The sequence below is a fragment of the Haplochromis burtoni genome, unplaced genomic scaffold, assembly GCF_018398535.1.
Source record: "Haplochromis burtoni strain Fernald_Lab_line unplaced genomic scaffold, NCSU_Asbu1 Contig_569, whole genome shotgun sequence".
In the NCBI taxonomy this organism is placed as follows: domain Eukaryota; kingdom Metazoa; phylum Chordata; class Actinopteri; order Cichliformes; family Cichlidae; genus Haplochromis; species Haplochromis burtoni.
Window position 1 is genome coordinate 22,000 of NW_024582930.1, and position 16,532 is coordinate 38,531.

Sequence of the window (16,532 nt, forward strand, 5' to 3'; positions counted from 1 at the left end):
CTGATTTTATCTGTTTTGATTTTATCTGTTTTGATTTTATCTACTGTTTTGTTTGTTTGTTTGTTTGTTTGCTTGTTTTAATCAATTTTAAATCCTGCTTTTTATTTGTTTTTGTTTCTAATGTCTCTGTAAAGCACTTTGAATCACCTTGTTGTTGAATTGTGCTATACAAATAAACTTGCCTTGCCTTACCCTACCGCGACACGTGCAGCGTCCACATGACTGGGATTCGTCTGTCAGTTTAAACATGTATTACAGTGTCTCCTATCTCATCTTATTGTACCTTACATGTTCTTATCTATCATTGAAAATAACTTCTATCATTGTTTGATTATTGCAGTGAGTTTCTCCTCGCAGGCTGACAGATCACATGGTCTGTGTCCTCCACCTTGTAGCCTGTTTGTCTTTTTCAAACTCCTTTTGGACTTGAGCCACCAAGAGTCTGCCAGGGGAAACGACACTCAGCTCGTTATTTATTCTTTTTAAATTGCCATCATTTCCGTGGAAATACTTTGGAAAGCTGTGCCTCCTCTGCTTTCCCCTTTGGACCTCAGTCACTGCTGTTCACATTTTCACAATCAGACTTCTCCTGATCTCTTGCCTTGGAGGTGCAGGCTGCTGGTTCAAGACGATCCTGATTCACTAACATACGGAGCGTGGCAAGAACAGAACAGGCTTCAGGTTTCATAAATGAGAGGCAGGTTTGCACAGGCTAAGAACATTTCCACTCAAATATTAGTGAATGAGGCCCAGGCTGCTGCAGGGAAGCTGCTGTGACTGTGAAACTATTTAAACATAAGCTGGAGGAAACACCATACATGGTTAATTACCTGCTTACAATGTACGATAATCTTCAAGACCTGGGCAGAAATCAACTGTGAGTAGAGCAGGACTCATCCCTGCATGAAAAATGATAGTTGCACTTGAATCATACGAAAACCTACTTGTAATATTTGATATGGTGTGAGGCTGTCCACTGTCCCTCTGTGCCAGCGACACCTCGGTGACCTCTCGTTACCTCCAAGAATGATACTTTGTGGATGTATGATTAGTCAGTGCTTTGAGCATGGTCATTACGTGAGTCACTTCTTAATTACAGTGCTATTCCATTTTAGTTAATATGATCATTTTTCTTCTGTCTGCAGTAAAAGGGTATACTGAGGATATTGCACTGTGCCAGCAGCGGCCAAAGCTATGCAGGCATTAAAGTCAGAAAAGCTAAATGCTATGTGTTGTTAGCATGGTGGACATATTGTAGCTTTCACTGGGTTCTTTGTGTGCGACTGGTGTAAACAGTGGAAAGAGAGATCTGTGAGGAGCGGAGCTGGCAGAGAGCTCCTCATAAACATCACTACAGAGCACACTGCAGGCTCCACCTCTTCTCTCCTTTCCTTCTCACTTTCACATAACGGTCGCTGTGTCATTGCACAGTGGAAATGGGATGGACTCAAGTGCAGTTTCAAACCCGGAGGCTAGGTGCGGCGTAACAAAAAGAGTCTTTCTTCACAATGCTCAGAGGCTAACAGAAATCTCAGACTAGAATTAAGGAACATAAACTAGACAACGAAAAACTATGACTATGACTAGATGGCAGGGATAACTGGGTGCAGGGACTGGGCAAAGCTTGCAGGTGGGGGTTGCTTGGAGGAGGAAGGCAGGAGAGGTCGAGGTGGGTGCTGCATGCAATGCAGGGAGGCAGGCAGGAGAGACTGGCAGTTCAAAAAGGTAGGTAGGTGGTAGGTGGGTTTCAGCTGTAAAGTTGGCAGATAATCTGGCGAAGACCAGTTGAGTGCGCAGGTCATAAATACTGCCGGTATGATTGCCATCAGGGGAGGAACAACAAAGACTCCACCCAGCGGGGAGGAGCCGATGCCGTGGAAAACTACCCAGACCATGACACGCTGCTTCTCTCTCTGTCTCATGCTCCCACTTTGTTTCTCCCACCTCTCACCCAATGGTTGTTCCGAGCTTCTCAGAGCTGTGGCGTCTTCCTGTTTCTTAGTCACCACTTTTCCCTTCGGCCTTCTCTTCCTCCACCTAAGCCCCCTCTCTTCTGCTGCTCTGTTGTCCGTCTACAGGTGGAAAACATCCAGCAGATGCTCTGGCCGTAGCCCAGGGAGTTGCTTTCTTTATTACCACGCGCCTCTTTATGACGATCATCAGAAATACATTCGTGTGGTAGGACGGACTTCTCCAAGGGTTTGACATGTTTATCTTCCTCTAATGTGCGTTCAGGTGAGCTCTTTTAATCACACTGCTATTTCATTAAAACAGTTGTAGCATGAAAAAGAACAGATGGCTATTTAATTGTTGTCTCACTCAGTAATAATCGACCACATTTATATTAAATGCCATCTGGAAACAGACCACACGCACCATACTCTCCGTCCCAAACGTTTGTGCTGCTCAAAAGGAAAAAAGGAAAAAATCTGGCACTAAGTTTGTTGCTAAAGACACAAATGAAAACATGGACTAAACAGCAGTCAAACTATTCACACAAACTTGGACAAAAACATGAGCTATCATGTGCCAAATGTTCCCTACACAACACAAAAACAAAGTGAGAAGCTTTGACAGTCGCTCGAGGCTGACTGAAGGAATCGGCTGAAACTGGCCTGCTGTTGGACTTATGATGAGAACTATGATCACAGTTAACTTAATCAAATCAATATGTATTCATTTCCATGGGCTCTACTTCAACCTTAATTCAAGTTAAAATAAAAAATAAATAAGATACAGAGGAAGGACACGGTGCTGGCCTACAGCAGAAAGACGTCTGTGGATGTGCACGCCACTCAAAAGCAGCCAAAGCTGAACCTGAGTCACGCTTGCTGCTATCCTTCTGTCACAAGTCTCCACCCACTCCACCCTGCCTGCACTTGTCTTTATCTCTGTTGTGCACACGTCATTGCTTTGGGTGATTGACCCCAAATATTTAAGCTGCACCCCTCCTTGCATCCTCACAGCTACACCTGTCTCCCTCTCATTCACACTCGTATTCTGTTTTGCTGAATTCCATCCGTCCTCTCTCCAGAGCATACCTCCGCCTCTGCAGGCTTCCACCTGCTCTCGCTACAGATCTGCAGACATCATGGTTTACAGAGAATCCTGCCTGGCTTCTTCTGTCAGCACGTCTATCAAAGACGATCTAATGTACTCTGCACTCACACATGTGCTGCACCAACCTGAAAGACTTCTATTGTTATGTACCCAGACTTGCCTCCCCGAAACACTGAGCACAACTCTTCCTTCTTCAACTTCCACCATTTAATCCTTGTCGTTGCCTTCACACGCTTCATCTTCTTGATTTGCAAAGTCATTCTACAACCTACTACCTGATGCTGCCTAACTACACCCTGACATCACATTGCAACCTCCTATCTCTTTCAAACTGCACCTTCTGCACAAGATATAATCTAAATGTGTGCACCATCTTCCAGTATCATTTGTCAGCCTGTGTTCCTCCCTCTTCTTCTTCTGTGTTCACCACAGCCATTTCTATAAGACACACACTATCTGTCCTTCTGCATTTGTCTCTTTAACACCATCTTTACCTCATCGTCTAAATGACATCCAACTTGTCGGGCATACACACTGACAGCATTTAACATCACACCTTCAATTTCCAGCTTCAGCCTCACAATCACGTCTCTCTTCACCTCAAGACTGTTCAGATACTCTTCCTCCAACATTACTCGTCTCTCTTCCTATCTGCACCGTGGTGGAGTGTTTACTTCCTTTCAGCCTAGTGAAGGACCTTGCACACACATATACCTTCCTTCTCTCCATCAAATCAGATCCTCTCCCTTTACCAGTTTTCCCACTGTCTCCAGACACACCTTCCCCCTTTCCTGTTCCTTTGTCTTCAGCCAACAGTGGCAGCAGAGGCAGATGTTGTTACCTGAGCCCTGACCAATCCTATATGGAGATCTCATTCTGGATAATCTGCACGTCTGATTCCTTTTATGGACTTCTGGAAAATTAATCACAAATGACTCTTCTCTTATTCTGGAATATAGTACAATAGCAATGAATATACCACATGTTTCTACATATACCTAACAAACATGTATTACTGCTCAAGGGTTAGGGTTAGGGTTAGGGTTAGGGTTAACCCCCTAACCCTATCTCAATTAAAGCAGCTAGCATGCTAACCTCTCTGGCACACCACACCTTCTGTCCCCAACACAAAGTTGACACCAAGCTTTACTCTTCTGCCACTATTAGAAATGATCTGCTTGTATTCCCTTAAATGCAGTTTCATCTCCCTCAGGCCAGAAACAGGTGCACACATGAGCAGAAACAGCTCTGAAATGACGAGCACAGCATCCTTTGGTTTTTCCTACCGTCTTTTCGGTAAAGGTTGATCTCCACCTTCCTCTCCTCCGACCCCAGGAGGGCCTGCGCCATCTGGGCAATAGCCAGTCGCTTGGTGTCAGGTCCATACAGGAAGTTGCACGCGCATGGCTTCTGCATGATCTCAGCCCTGGAGTAGCCACACATGTGGCAGAAGCCATCGTTACAGAAAATGATGGCGCAGTTCTCCACTCTGGCGTTGGCTATGATAAACTTGCGACCTGTGGGTGAAAGGACAAAGGTTTCTACTCAGTTATTTACTTTTCATTAACACAGCAACACCAACTCAATATATGATCAAATGAATGGAAACAGGTAGCTGAGGTTAATCGCATTTATCCTAAATGAAAGCTACGGTGACCATATTTGGATTTCCAAAAAACACTTGGCCCAGAAAAACTTTAATCATGCTGTTTGCTTAAAGAAACTTTTAACATATTTAAACGATGCCTTCTCTGTGCGGTTAATGAATGGTGAAATAAAAAATGTCATATGCAACAAGTGCAAAAAAATAACTTAAAAACCTCTGGGATTAAATAATGGTACCGAAATAAGGCCTCATCTGTAAAAGAACAAGTACCAGGATGGTACGAGGGAAATGACAGTTCGTCTGAAAAGCTGCAGTTGTGCTTTGACATCTTTTAAACATCATCAGCGCGCTGTCTGTCTCTCCTGTGAGCGCAGAACAACCACTCACAAAGCAGCAGCTCGGGGATGATGTCACACATGCTCTGTAGGAAAACCCGGACAGAACGTGAAAATGGACACGCCCGAGGAAAAGAGGACGGTTGGTCACCCAAGGATTCAAATATTTTAAGGTGGAGGCTCGTTCCTGTTCACGTCTTGTTGACGCTCTAGCTAAGCAAGATTTTTCAGCCAACGGCAGACTTCCCTGGCCCAGGTCGTTTTATCCAAATCTGTATCTTCATTGTAACAACATTCAAAAGCCACCAGAGGCAGCATTTCCACATTTTCTTCAGACTGCTTCTGCCCTGAACGACTAAAACCACTCAGACATTAAGCTAATATTAGCAGCTATTCTGTCCTTGCTTCTGTCAAACCGAATCTCCAAAGAGATTCAGATTTATTCATTTTCAATTCTAATATTAATTGAAACAAAGAAAAACCTTTCAGCCTGCTGCTACCCAACAAACAGCACCACATGTCCTTTTTGGGGCACATGATTTTTGGCACTTCTGCTGCTAAAATAACACTAACATGCAATAGAAATTAAAGTTTGTTTGTAATTAGGTCCAAAACTTGACACGGCAGCTGCAACCCTAACAGCCTCTTCTTCCACAGAGTGTCTCTCCTGTGAACCACTTACTGTAGAAGGAGCTCTTTTGCTCCCTGGCCTCTGCTCAGTGTCAAAATATGATATCAAGAGAGCTTTAAACACACTTTAAACAGACACTCAAACATGTTCCTTTACTCAGGACGCAGACTCTCACTCACTGTTTCATATGCTGTGAATAAAAAGTGTCTTTAAGGTAAATCTCGAGCGTCTTTGGCTAACACAGGAAAACAACATAAATGAAAGAGTCTGAGTGGGAGTGTGTTTGTGCTGTGTTAGCCTGACAGTCTGCCAGTTTGATAGATGGCTTCCACTAAAGAGCATTAAGCTTCTGAGAATGTTCCTTGTTTCTTTCACTTAGCCCCACTGTGGGAAGAAGGAAAGAGAAAAGAAAGGATGAATATAACAGATGTAAAAAGATCACTGAGGAAGACTTTGGGGAGAAAGAATGAAAACAAATAGGACACAAGCATGAAAGAGCTGAAATAATGAATGCAGGTATTTGGAGAAAGATCATGAGAGAGCGGGAGTAGAAGAGAAGTGATCCCAACTGTTGTCTGACTGAAGCAACAACTCTGCATTGATCACGGTGACCACATCACATCATCGTCCCTGATTATTTCACAGTTTGACTTTAAATTCAGTTAAATCCAAGTCTTTATTTATTCTATTTCAATTGTTCCTGCAGAGATCTTCCTAAGTAAGCTGACTTTCTCTTAGGCTCCAAGAGTTCCTGCTCCAAGAAGTCGAACACTATAACTGCTGTTTTTAGCAAACAATTTCCCCTTTACGTAGGCTGCAGAGAGCCCTAGTGAAACATTTGTGGCTGAAGAGCTGATGCCATTGTCTGTCATAATAAATGTGCAAAATCTTTTGTTTATTTTTAGCTTTCAGCAGCAGGTCACATTTTCTACGTTCCTCTGCAGTCACTCAGCTTCCTGACTGTTCCACCTGAAGACCAGAAACCTGACAGTCAGCAGGTCCTGATGCTGCCCGAGATGAAAATCCAGCACTGATATTACTCGGGAAGATTGTCATGTCAATAAAAACTCAATCAAAATATTTGCCAGTGATCAGGCTATTTTAAACGGGACTAAACTGTTTTATAATTAAGGTGTTCAGAACAGCATTTATTGTAATGTAAAAGTTGAATAATAATCATAATAATCCTGTGAGTCAGCCTGTGTGCTCATCTGAGGTAACTGGAATAAAAACTATTTATTGTTTTTAAGTGGAAGCGTTTAAGAATATAATCCTGTGGACAAACTGTGAATGTCTAGTTGCAGATGTTGTAAGCTGCGGAGATTTTGTTATCAGGAAACACTGCTCATAACATTTACTGAAGAAGAAAGAAACACACGGACTAAAGCCACAGGTTGTGAATAAAAGTCATAATTGACTAAATGAACATGACATCGTGTTCAGCTGGATTTGAAACTTCCAGATGAGACTGTTCGCTGTAAGGTATTTACTGATGTCACACAGACAGCATTTCAAAAAGTGGAGACCTGAGATTGAGACTTCTTAAAGAGTTTCTCTGTGACCATTATCTTCTTCTACAAAAATAGCAGTCACTCGAGAGATCTCCAAACACATTTAAAAGCCATTAGAAAGGCAGCATTTCAAGCTAGACATGCCCGTTATAATGAGGGGAAAGGCCTTTAAGGGACAGAGAGATATTTTTCACGAGGAGGCTGCAGATGGGAGGTGTGCATCAGAGGACTTTTTATGAGAGCTTTGGATAAAGGAGAGTCGAGAAGGATTCGCTTCTTTGGGTGGCATAAATTATTTAAATTAAGGTAGCAAGATTTTTGCTGCCTGGCAGATTCTTATTTGTGGATCTGAAAAAGAAACGAACCAGTTTGACTTTTTTTGGTCATTTTTATTGTAGAGCTTCCTCATGAATGATAAATCTTCCCCAAGGACTTCAGGCTATGATAAGGGAAGAACACCGTATCGCTGCAGTGACAGACGTGACTCTTGTGATTAGTTTTTGGTCAGTGACTCACACGTCGGCCCACACTGTACCTAGAACTGGCCCAACTCCTAGGAAACTGCTTTTAATGCTACAAAATGTAATTTTGTACATGATGACAGTTTGTTTTGTTTTAGTGTAGAATGTGGACACAGAGCCACGTCTTTAATAATCACCACGTGAAAAAAGAGGCTGGGCAATAACCACAAAACACAAAAGTAAAAACTGAGGAAGACTAAACTTCGAGGCTCTAAATCGATGCCAGGGAAGACTAATGACGAGCAACATCCACCAGCTCCAGCCAAACGTCTTCACCTCGCTTACTGATCGTTGCCTTGTCAGGAAATGTTTGAGAGCCAAAGCTGGCTTTTCTGTCAGCCCAGGGAGCAACTTTCCGAGCTGTCTCAGTCAGTATTCACAGCCGGGCTCATCTGCGACTCAGCGCCAATATTTTGGGAGAAGGTAATGTGTCATACATTGTCCCTATGATGAATGAATGAATGAAATTAAACCCACGTCGGTGCACTGGGTCAATTTTTCTTTCTAAGTGTTCTTCATTAAACTTGATTATGAAAAAGTCCCAGGAGGAGAAGATGGTAGACGGTCATTATTCCCTGTAAATTACATCTACGAAGAGGTTCACAGAGGGGAGTGTAGTAATTCCCTCTCAAATAGTGATTTATAAGTCATTTTATCATCACTGGCAAGACATGCATCTGCCACACCCGACAGTTCTGCACATCACATTCCAATCCAGCTCTGCCCATCGATATCACGCCTCCTGCATCGGGCTCGAGTTCGTGGAATTAGTTTGCAGACTCATGAGTCATTGTTATTGGAAAATGTGTCCCTGTTTCAATTGTCGAGCTGTAACTTGCTTATGGGGATACGATTATTTTTGATTGAGTGCACATTTCAGTGTCTATGGGTGTTGTGTTTACTTTTCTGCACTGTGCAAACATATAAAAGTCCAGAAAGGAAAACAAACCACACTTGAAGGAATATTCAGTTCAATTTTAATTTTACAATATGTCAAATAACAAAACAGTCGCCTCAATGTGCTCTGTATTGTAAGGTAGACCCTACAATACAGAGAGAAAGCCAACAAGCACTTTGGCGACAGTGAGAAGGAAAAACTTCCTTTGAACAGGAAGAAACCTCCGGCCGAACCAGGCTCAGGGAGGGGCGGGGCCAACAGTTCATTCAAGCAGCAAGTCAAACACACAAAACAACTAAAGGATATTTTTGACCACTAAATCGGAGAACTTTGTGACACAGAGCTCTCACACAACATCCACAAGGGTTTTTTTTAAAGATAGTTAAAAATAAACAGTTTCTGTGCTGCAACACTTCCAATAAAGGCGAGTAAAAGCTCAATGATACGTCTTTATGTTACACTGATGGTCGAGCCTTTGTGGCAGTTGAACCCAAATAAGTGGCAGCAGATTTTTCAAACCTCCGTCAGTCACGTCACAGTACAAGAATCAATACAATACAAATTTAACTGTATAGCACATTTAAAAACCAGAGGTCATAAATAAACTAGCAGGTGGAAGACAATAATTAACCAGGCATGCAAGATAAGATAAGATAAGATAAGATAAGATAAGATAAGATAAGATAAGATAAGATAAGATAAGATAAGATAAGATAAGATAAGATAAGATTACTCAGGAGTTAAAACAATACAAAACATTATCCAAAGGCAGACAAAGAGGTGTAGCATGGGGGGACATTCACATGATAGATACACTTAGGTAGCCGAGAAGGCCAAACCAAAGAAGTTTTCAATGGAGATTTGAAAGTCTGAACTGAATCAGACGCAGCAATGGGAGATTGTTCCAGAGGTTGGGTGCTACTGAAGCGAGGTTGCACCAAGAGCAATTGACCTGATGATCTCAGTGCTCTCCTAGGAATATACAGGCTGAGGAGATCATTAAGGTAGCTGCGCTGTATTATTCATAATTTTAAAAGTGAAGAGTACCTCTGCTTCCCAGCATGACGTGACCATCAGTGAATGTTGGGCTCCTGAATGGAAACGTCTGCTTTAAGCGCACTGTTATCACAGCCTCTCCCCCATCGCTTCACTAAAGAGACACATCATCAATCAAAGCTGTCCATCTTGAATCCGACAGACTGTTCTCGCAGCAGACACAAGCGGTGGACAGACCTGTTCAGGTATTCATGGAAACACTGAAAATCAGTTGTGTCGATGCACTTGAGACCTGTCTCTATGAATTAGTGGCAGCAGCTGCCCTCAGGGGCTCATAAAGTTTGATGGGTTTGTCTGGCTGCAATAAGCACTAAGCAATGCAAAGGCAGAGCTGAGTGTGTGTACTGTATTTGTGTACATTCTGCACGTCTTTTCCAGACCGCTGAGTAAATGGTTTTCAGTCTGTGGCCGAAAGAACCGAGAAGATGTTATTTTTTCCAGGCTGCTTAAGGTAAAGCGTTTTGAGCAGGGGTGGAAAAATGTAATTATTCTTTAAATATAAGACACGCAGCCACATGAAGAGGACGTTTGGTGCAATTGTGATGCAGATGTACTGTATCTGCAAAATGACAATACCTCAACCAAAGGAAACCAGGCTGAGAGAGGGACTCAAACAGAAGCACCAGAAAGAATGTCGCAGGCTACTGTGTCTTCAGACATTGTCTAGTGGAAAAGAAAAGAAGACGGACAGCAGAAGAGTCAGCAGGTAGAGCATGAAAACTCGGGTGACTCATGGTTTAAGCTGCTCGGTGTTTAGGACACAGCTGGACATGAAAGAAAGCCGGCATTATTCTAGCAGGGAAGAGGTGAGGAGCTGTATTATTACACTGCAGGCGTTCACAGAGGAAAGTGCAGGAGATGGCAGTATTTGGAAGCAGAGGGCAACGGGCACAAATTAAACAAGGGTGATGGTGGGCAGCTGTACACAGCGTAACATTTCTTCTCATTCTGCTTACTGCACACTTCTCTCAAAGGTGCTTCATACTGTCCCCAGCGACCTGATGCCGTCTGTGGTTGTATTTGTGACTGTGACAAGCAGAACTGAACTAGTGTGAAAATGGAAAGATGTGCACAAATGTACGAAAATCCAACATGTTTAATATTAAGTGACGGATACGAAACATTATTTAATAACCTGCAGTAATAAGTGTCTAACACTACCTGCTGACAGGATTATGTAGATTATGTGGAACTGCACATACATGTATGGTTGTTAGGTTTGCACTACTACTAGCAACTTACTAAAATTCTACTTTAAAAGAATGTCACAGTTATTTGAATGTTTTTCTGCAGTTACCAGATGACTGAGAAAGTATAGCTGAAGGTGTTCTGCACAGAGGGAGGAGGGCAGGGAGCACTACAGATGTGATGTTTGCTTTGAGAGGATTGATCTGGAGGAGAAGGTCAGAAGCAGTCGTCTGTGTCTTTGTGGATCTGGAGCGTAAAATAGTCCCAAGAGGGCGACTGTGGTACTGCATGAGAAGTGTTTGAGGGTGGTGCAGGCTGCACAGCGTATGGTGATGTCCATGCGTTATAGACAGCAGAAGTTTAAAGTGTTAAAAACAAATATGTATTATCTTTAACACTTCATGAGCAACAGCAGGGGTGTCAAACATTCTGGTCCGAGGGCCAGAATCGGCCCAGCAAAGACTCTGGTCCGGTCCTGTGGGTGTCTGGGATCTGTGAACGAGGGCACACACTTTCATCTTTTAACTGTATTTTCATAAAGTTTACAACTTGTCCTACTGATGAAGATCTCCCCCATCAAAGTAATAGATAAACAATTAAATGACAGTTTCTGTTTTTTCCACTATTAACAATAGAAAGTTCTTTTTTTCCCTCATTTTTAAGAATGTGCTCGCTGTAAAATTTAAGATGAATTATTTAACAAACACTTTCTTACAGTCATTGGACAGTCGGAGTATTTTCTGTAATAGGCCCAAAGAGTCGTGATAGTGCTCCTTTATTAAACAGAGCAGTGTTTCTTTACCTTGTAGAAAAACTGAGAAGTGCTCTTGCGATTGCACTGCTTTGTCTTATATTGAGATATCACAGGGATGAAATCCACAGACAGTAAGGGGATTTTTACTGTATGTGGCCACCGATGCAAAGTGGCTCTTTGTGATTTTCTAAGTATGTTTAAAGAAGTGTTGGGAAAAAGGTGAACGTGGGAAAGTTGCACAGTTGTTACGGCAACTGTCACTCAGGCAAACAAAGATTGAAGGGAGACCACAACCCTCATTCGAAATGATGAGCACAGCTTAAAATGAAGACAGTGACGAGGTGCCTCAGCTCGACCCCGGTATCATTTAAAAGAATGTGGTCCCTTCAGCACTCAGTCACAGCCAGCTCTCATTATAAATAGTTTTGATGATGGACAAAACCCTGAGCGGTGCAGTATGCATACAATATGCAGCAGCCTACTTCCTGGCGACTGTGTCCTGTTATTATGTTTAAGCCTGTTTCATTTTATAATAACGTGTAAATGCATGTGTCCATACAACACAATGTATATAAATAATACATCTTTATCACATTAGTTTATGAATCAGTGACATTTGTATTCCAACATGGCATCAGGATTGCAGTAAATATAAAGTCAACTCTCCATAATGTCCGTCGGAGGTATTAAAGGTAATCAAAAGCTCCCCAGCTGACTCTGACTGCTTCTTCCTTTCTCCCCATAATTTCCCTCTAATGAGCTTTTGAAGCCAGTGAGGAGAGAGCTGATGCAGAAGCTGATTAAAGGCAAGCTTTTCAGGAGGAAAACACGATTTCCTATTCCCACTGACACACACTATGCCACACATGCACGCAAACACACACATATATGTATGATTTCAGCTGCACATACAGACCTGCTGACACAGACTGAATAATTCACCAGGACCAGACCTTGAGGGCCCCTGTGTGTGTGTGTGTGTGTGTGTGTGTGTGTGTGTGTGTGTGTGTGTGTGTGTGTGTGTGTGTGTGTGCTATCTATTTGTTTGTGAGTGATTGAGCATGTATCTGTGAGTGTGCGTATGTGCTAGGAATCTCCCTGAACACTCTGAGTAGGCAGACAGGGAGGGAAACCCGTGTGTTAGAAGTAGAAGTCAACACACCAGCTCGTTGCCTGCTAGCTACAGAGGGAGCGAGATAAGGAAAGAGGGAGCGAGATAAGGAAAGAGGGAGCGAGATAAGGAAAGAGGGAGCGAGATTAGGAAAGAGGGAGCGAGATTAGGGGACAGAGAAATGTGAACGGGGAAAACCGGGGAGAAAAAAGATCAAGAAAAACAAGGAAGGGGGGAGAAAAAGAGGACGAAGCAGACGTATGCTGACAAAAATCGTTCAGACGGGCTGCAGCGATTTTTATGCTTCTACCCATTCCTAACTGTGCAATTGCCATGGAAACGAGAAATATGACACATGCTAAATTGTCAAACACGGAGCGCTGACACAATAAATTCAGACTAAATGTAGGACCCCTCATATTCCACAGTACCTCTTTGCATCCCACAGGCTGTAAGTTTGTATTATACCAGACTGAGACCCTTTGCTCTGTCTGTTATGAAGGTTACTGTTACATCATATTCATGACTGAGACTCACGGCAGACTTCATGAGATTAGTCGCTACATGCACGATACCATCGGGACAGAAAGCACTACGCAGCGAGTTCTGGAAAAACAACGTAAGCAGACATCTGACATGTGCGTTATGGCACCACATGGCTTCCACTTGGCTACAGTTAGTGTTGCCATGGTTACAGTTTTACACAACTGAGCAGCTGAAAAACAAATCTCACGTTAGTGTCTCAGGATGTGAAGCTGCACCCCAGGGGCGGGTCAGTGTTTGAAACACGACTGTACGTGCAATAAAACGTCATGCGCTACGCTCGCGAGCAAAAGTGGCGCCCTAAACGACCGAGTCCTTTCAGAAGCAATCTTTGCACTGATTGAATGAACATTCAAACAAAACAGAAACCCTCCAGATTTTGACTTTGTAATCCATGTTTTTCATCTTTAGTTATCCTTCTCAGGCCACATTCCTCTTTTTTTCTCTTTCTTAAGCTGACCTCTTATTTACAGTTACACAGGGCGGTTGAAATCACTCCACAGTTCAGTTGTTTTTGTCCTTGCAGATCTAAGCAGAGTATTATTTGTTGTAGTAATTCTTCCTGTTCAGACAAGCCACTAAAGAAATGTTTCTACTGTGTTTCTGGTGTAAGTGATGGAAGAAATGCACACGTCAGGTCCTGTTTAAAAATCTCCACCAAAAAAACTTAATGGACAAAAACGTTTTACTCCATCCATTTGTTCTATTTGTCTACAGCCAGCTCTTCCAGCTCTTCCAGCTCTTCCAGCTCTTCTGTTGGGAAACAACAGTATTCCCAAACCAAATGAGAGATATAATCTCTACAGCACATCCTGAATCTGCCCCGGTGTCTCCTCTCAGTCTGATATGTCTGAGAATCCACACCACAGAGACGTGAGGAGGCATTCAAGTCAGCTGCCCAACACAAGTCTTTAGTTTGATGTAGACGAGTAGCAGCTCTACTCTGAGCCCTTCCTAAGTGACTGAGCTCTCTATCCTGGGGGCAGGCTAACCCTGTAACCCAGACATCATCTGAAGAAGTTCATTTTTACAGCTGGCATTCACAGTCTTATGTGGTCACTACCAACAGCTCTTGTAGGGACGCAGATCAGCAGGTAACTCGACAGCTTCCCTTTCACACTCAGTGTTAACTATGACAGACTGATACGGTATCTGCAACACTCCTGACCCCGTACCAATTAATCTGTCAATTCCACACTCCCTCCGTCACTCATAAACACCTCATTTACAAACTCCCGTGGATACTCCACCCTTTCTGACAGAGAAGCAGACTTGGAGATGTTGTGTTTTATTCCCAGTGTTGCAGATACACCAGAGTAGGCTGGACGGTGCTGTTTGATGACACCAACAGAATCAGATCATCTGCAAAAGATGAAGTGAGATCTTGAGAATACCGAATCTGACAGCCCAGGTGGGTGCAGTCCCCCCACCCCCCCAAGAAATGCTGTCAGGTCCACAAAACACACGCAGACTCTCACAGCTTTGAGTTCCCCTGACAGGGTAAGTAGGCGGTCCGATGCTCCATGGACAGGACAGAAACTACTGAGCAGCTCTGTGTTCAGCTTCTGCTGAGAAATAAATCTGACTCTCAAACATTCTTTCAAGTTTCTAAACAAAGACAGAAAGTTACAGATGAGCTGCTCCCATTGGTCCATTTGGTTTTGTGCCACTATACGGCCCCACTGACAACCCTGACTCACTGCCTCCACGTACAGCAGGATGCATGTTGGACACGTTTCTGTCAAAGACATGTCAGCCTAACATTACCCAAACATATTTAACAGTATGAACACTACCTAAATGTTACTATCCTGAATGTGGCTCTTCAGTGTGGCTGAGACATTCTAACATTAGAAGCAGCTCATGTGACCGACTGCTGAGGTCACAGCTCCGGTTTTCCACAGAAAGACGATTGTCTTGTTTTCTGCATCAGAATAGTTTTTGCTGGCGCCGTTGGTCTGAATTATAGAGAGCTTCAGAGAAATGATGAGTAGGTATAACAGTCACTGAGTCATACGCTATGAATTGTAAGGGGGTGTTTCTACCACAGTACTAGTATTTTCTTAGCAGCTTAGCAGCTGTTAGTGATAAAGCAGATGCGTCATCTTTAAAAGTCTAAAGCCACAAACAAAAAAGATTTCTAATATCGCTTTAAAAGATGTTCACCATTAGGGACCAAAGGGAGTTATATTAGGAGCGTTCCCACCCAGAGTCGAACTTTCAACTTCTTTGTTAGAAAACAGCAGATGGAGAATTAGATTCAGAGCAGTGATGGAGGTCAAACATTTCCAGCATGTAAACCGATCCAGCCCCCGGCTGTCAGCTCACAGGTGGGACATGTTTCTGCCTGAGTCGGTAACCAGCTGATTGGTCAGTCAGTCAGCTGCACTTGCAGTCAGCTCCCACAGTGCCAGAAAAATAATGACATCTATCCCTCAACTGGCACTACAAGGAAAATGCAGCCACAGCACAATGAGCTATTCCAAGATTTACTTGGATTTTTGTCTCATTACAGATGCCGGCCTGACACTGTCAGCAGCACACAAGCACACACGGTTGGAGAAATGCTGATGTCATCAGTGTGAGACAGCTGACAGGAGGATGTGGGGGGATCCTGTCATGTTTTGACGGCTAAAGCATTTGTGTCCGTCCACATAAGGTTGCATTTTTGGAACAGTTTCTAAACAGCATCCATAAATAATACATTTCCAGGAATGACTTTTTATTTTTACTGAACAGAAAAGTGTTGACAAGACTAGCAGTTAGCACACTGTGTCAGCTCCCCAGCAGAGCAGACATGCCAAGCACAGCCTCTCATTTATTTAAAGACATGTTGCACATGCATATTAGATATTAGTAATATGAGTTGATCTGGACCATAGGCAGTAGTTTCCCTGAGCTCAGTACGCTGTATGTCAGGGAAACAAAGAGGCAGACAACAACTAACAAGACATGTTCATCCTCATAAAGCTTCAGTGCACTTAGTGAGCACCAGCAGTTCACATGTGAACAGTTCAGCCAGCGATTCCTCTTTGGTGACGATGCAGTAAGTGAAACAGATGTTTCTTCTCTTCTTAATATGGTGTAAACTTTAACCCACTTCACATCATTTCAAATCTCATTAATAGTAATTATGGCTATTTAAATAAACAGTAATTATTCTTAATGTGAGCAGTTCATTAGTCTTAAACTTCTCGGGCTGAAAAAGTACCAGAAACGTATGGCGTTATTTTTGTGCCGCTATTCTGAGCGCACGTAAAAAAAAATGCAGGTGCAAGTGTCGCATTGTGAGGAGAAATTTATTTGGAGCGAAGAAAA

The 16,532-nt window shown here is 43.0% G+C and overlaps 1 non-coding gene across 1 annotated transcript in view; it reads right to left on the reverse strand.

The window, feature by feature from the left end:
• Positions 1-102: 102 nt before the first annotated feature.
• The window catches only part of LOC102292570, a 27,964-nt gene continuing 11,534 nt past the window's right edge, over positions 103-16,532 (reverse strand). The window contains exon 3 of the transcript XR_006053038.1: positions 103-4,577. This is a non-coding gene — a transcript (uncharacterized LOC102292570). The remainder of the gene's footprint in view (positions 4,578-16,532) is intronic.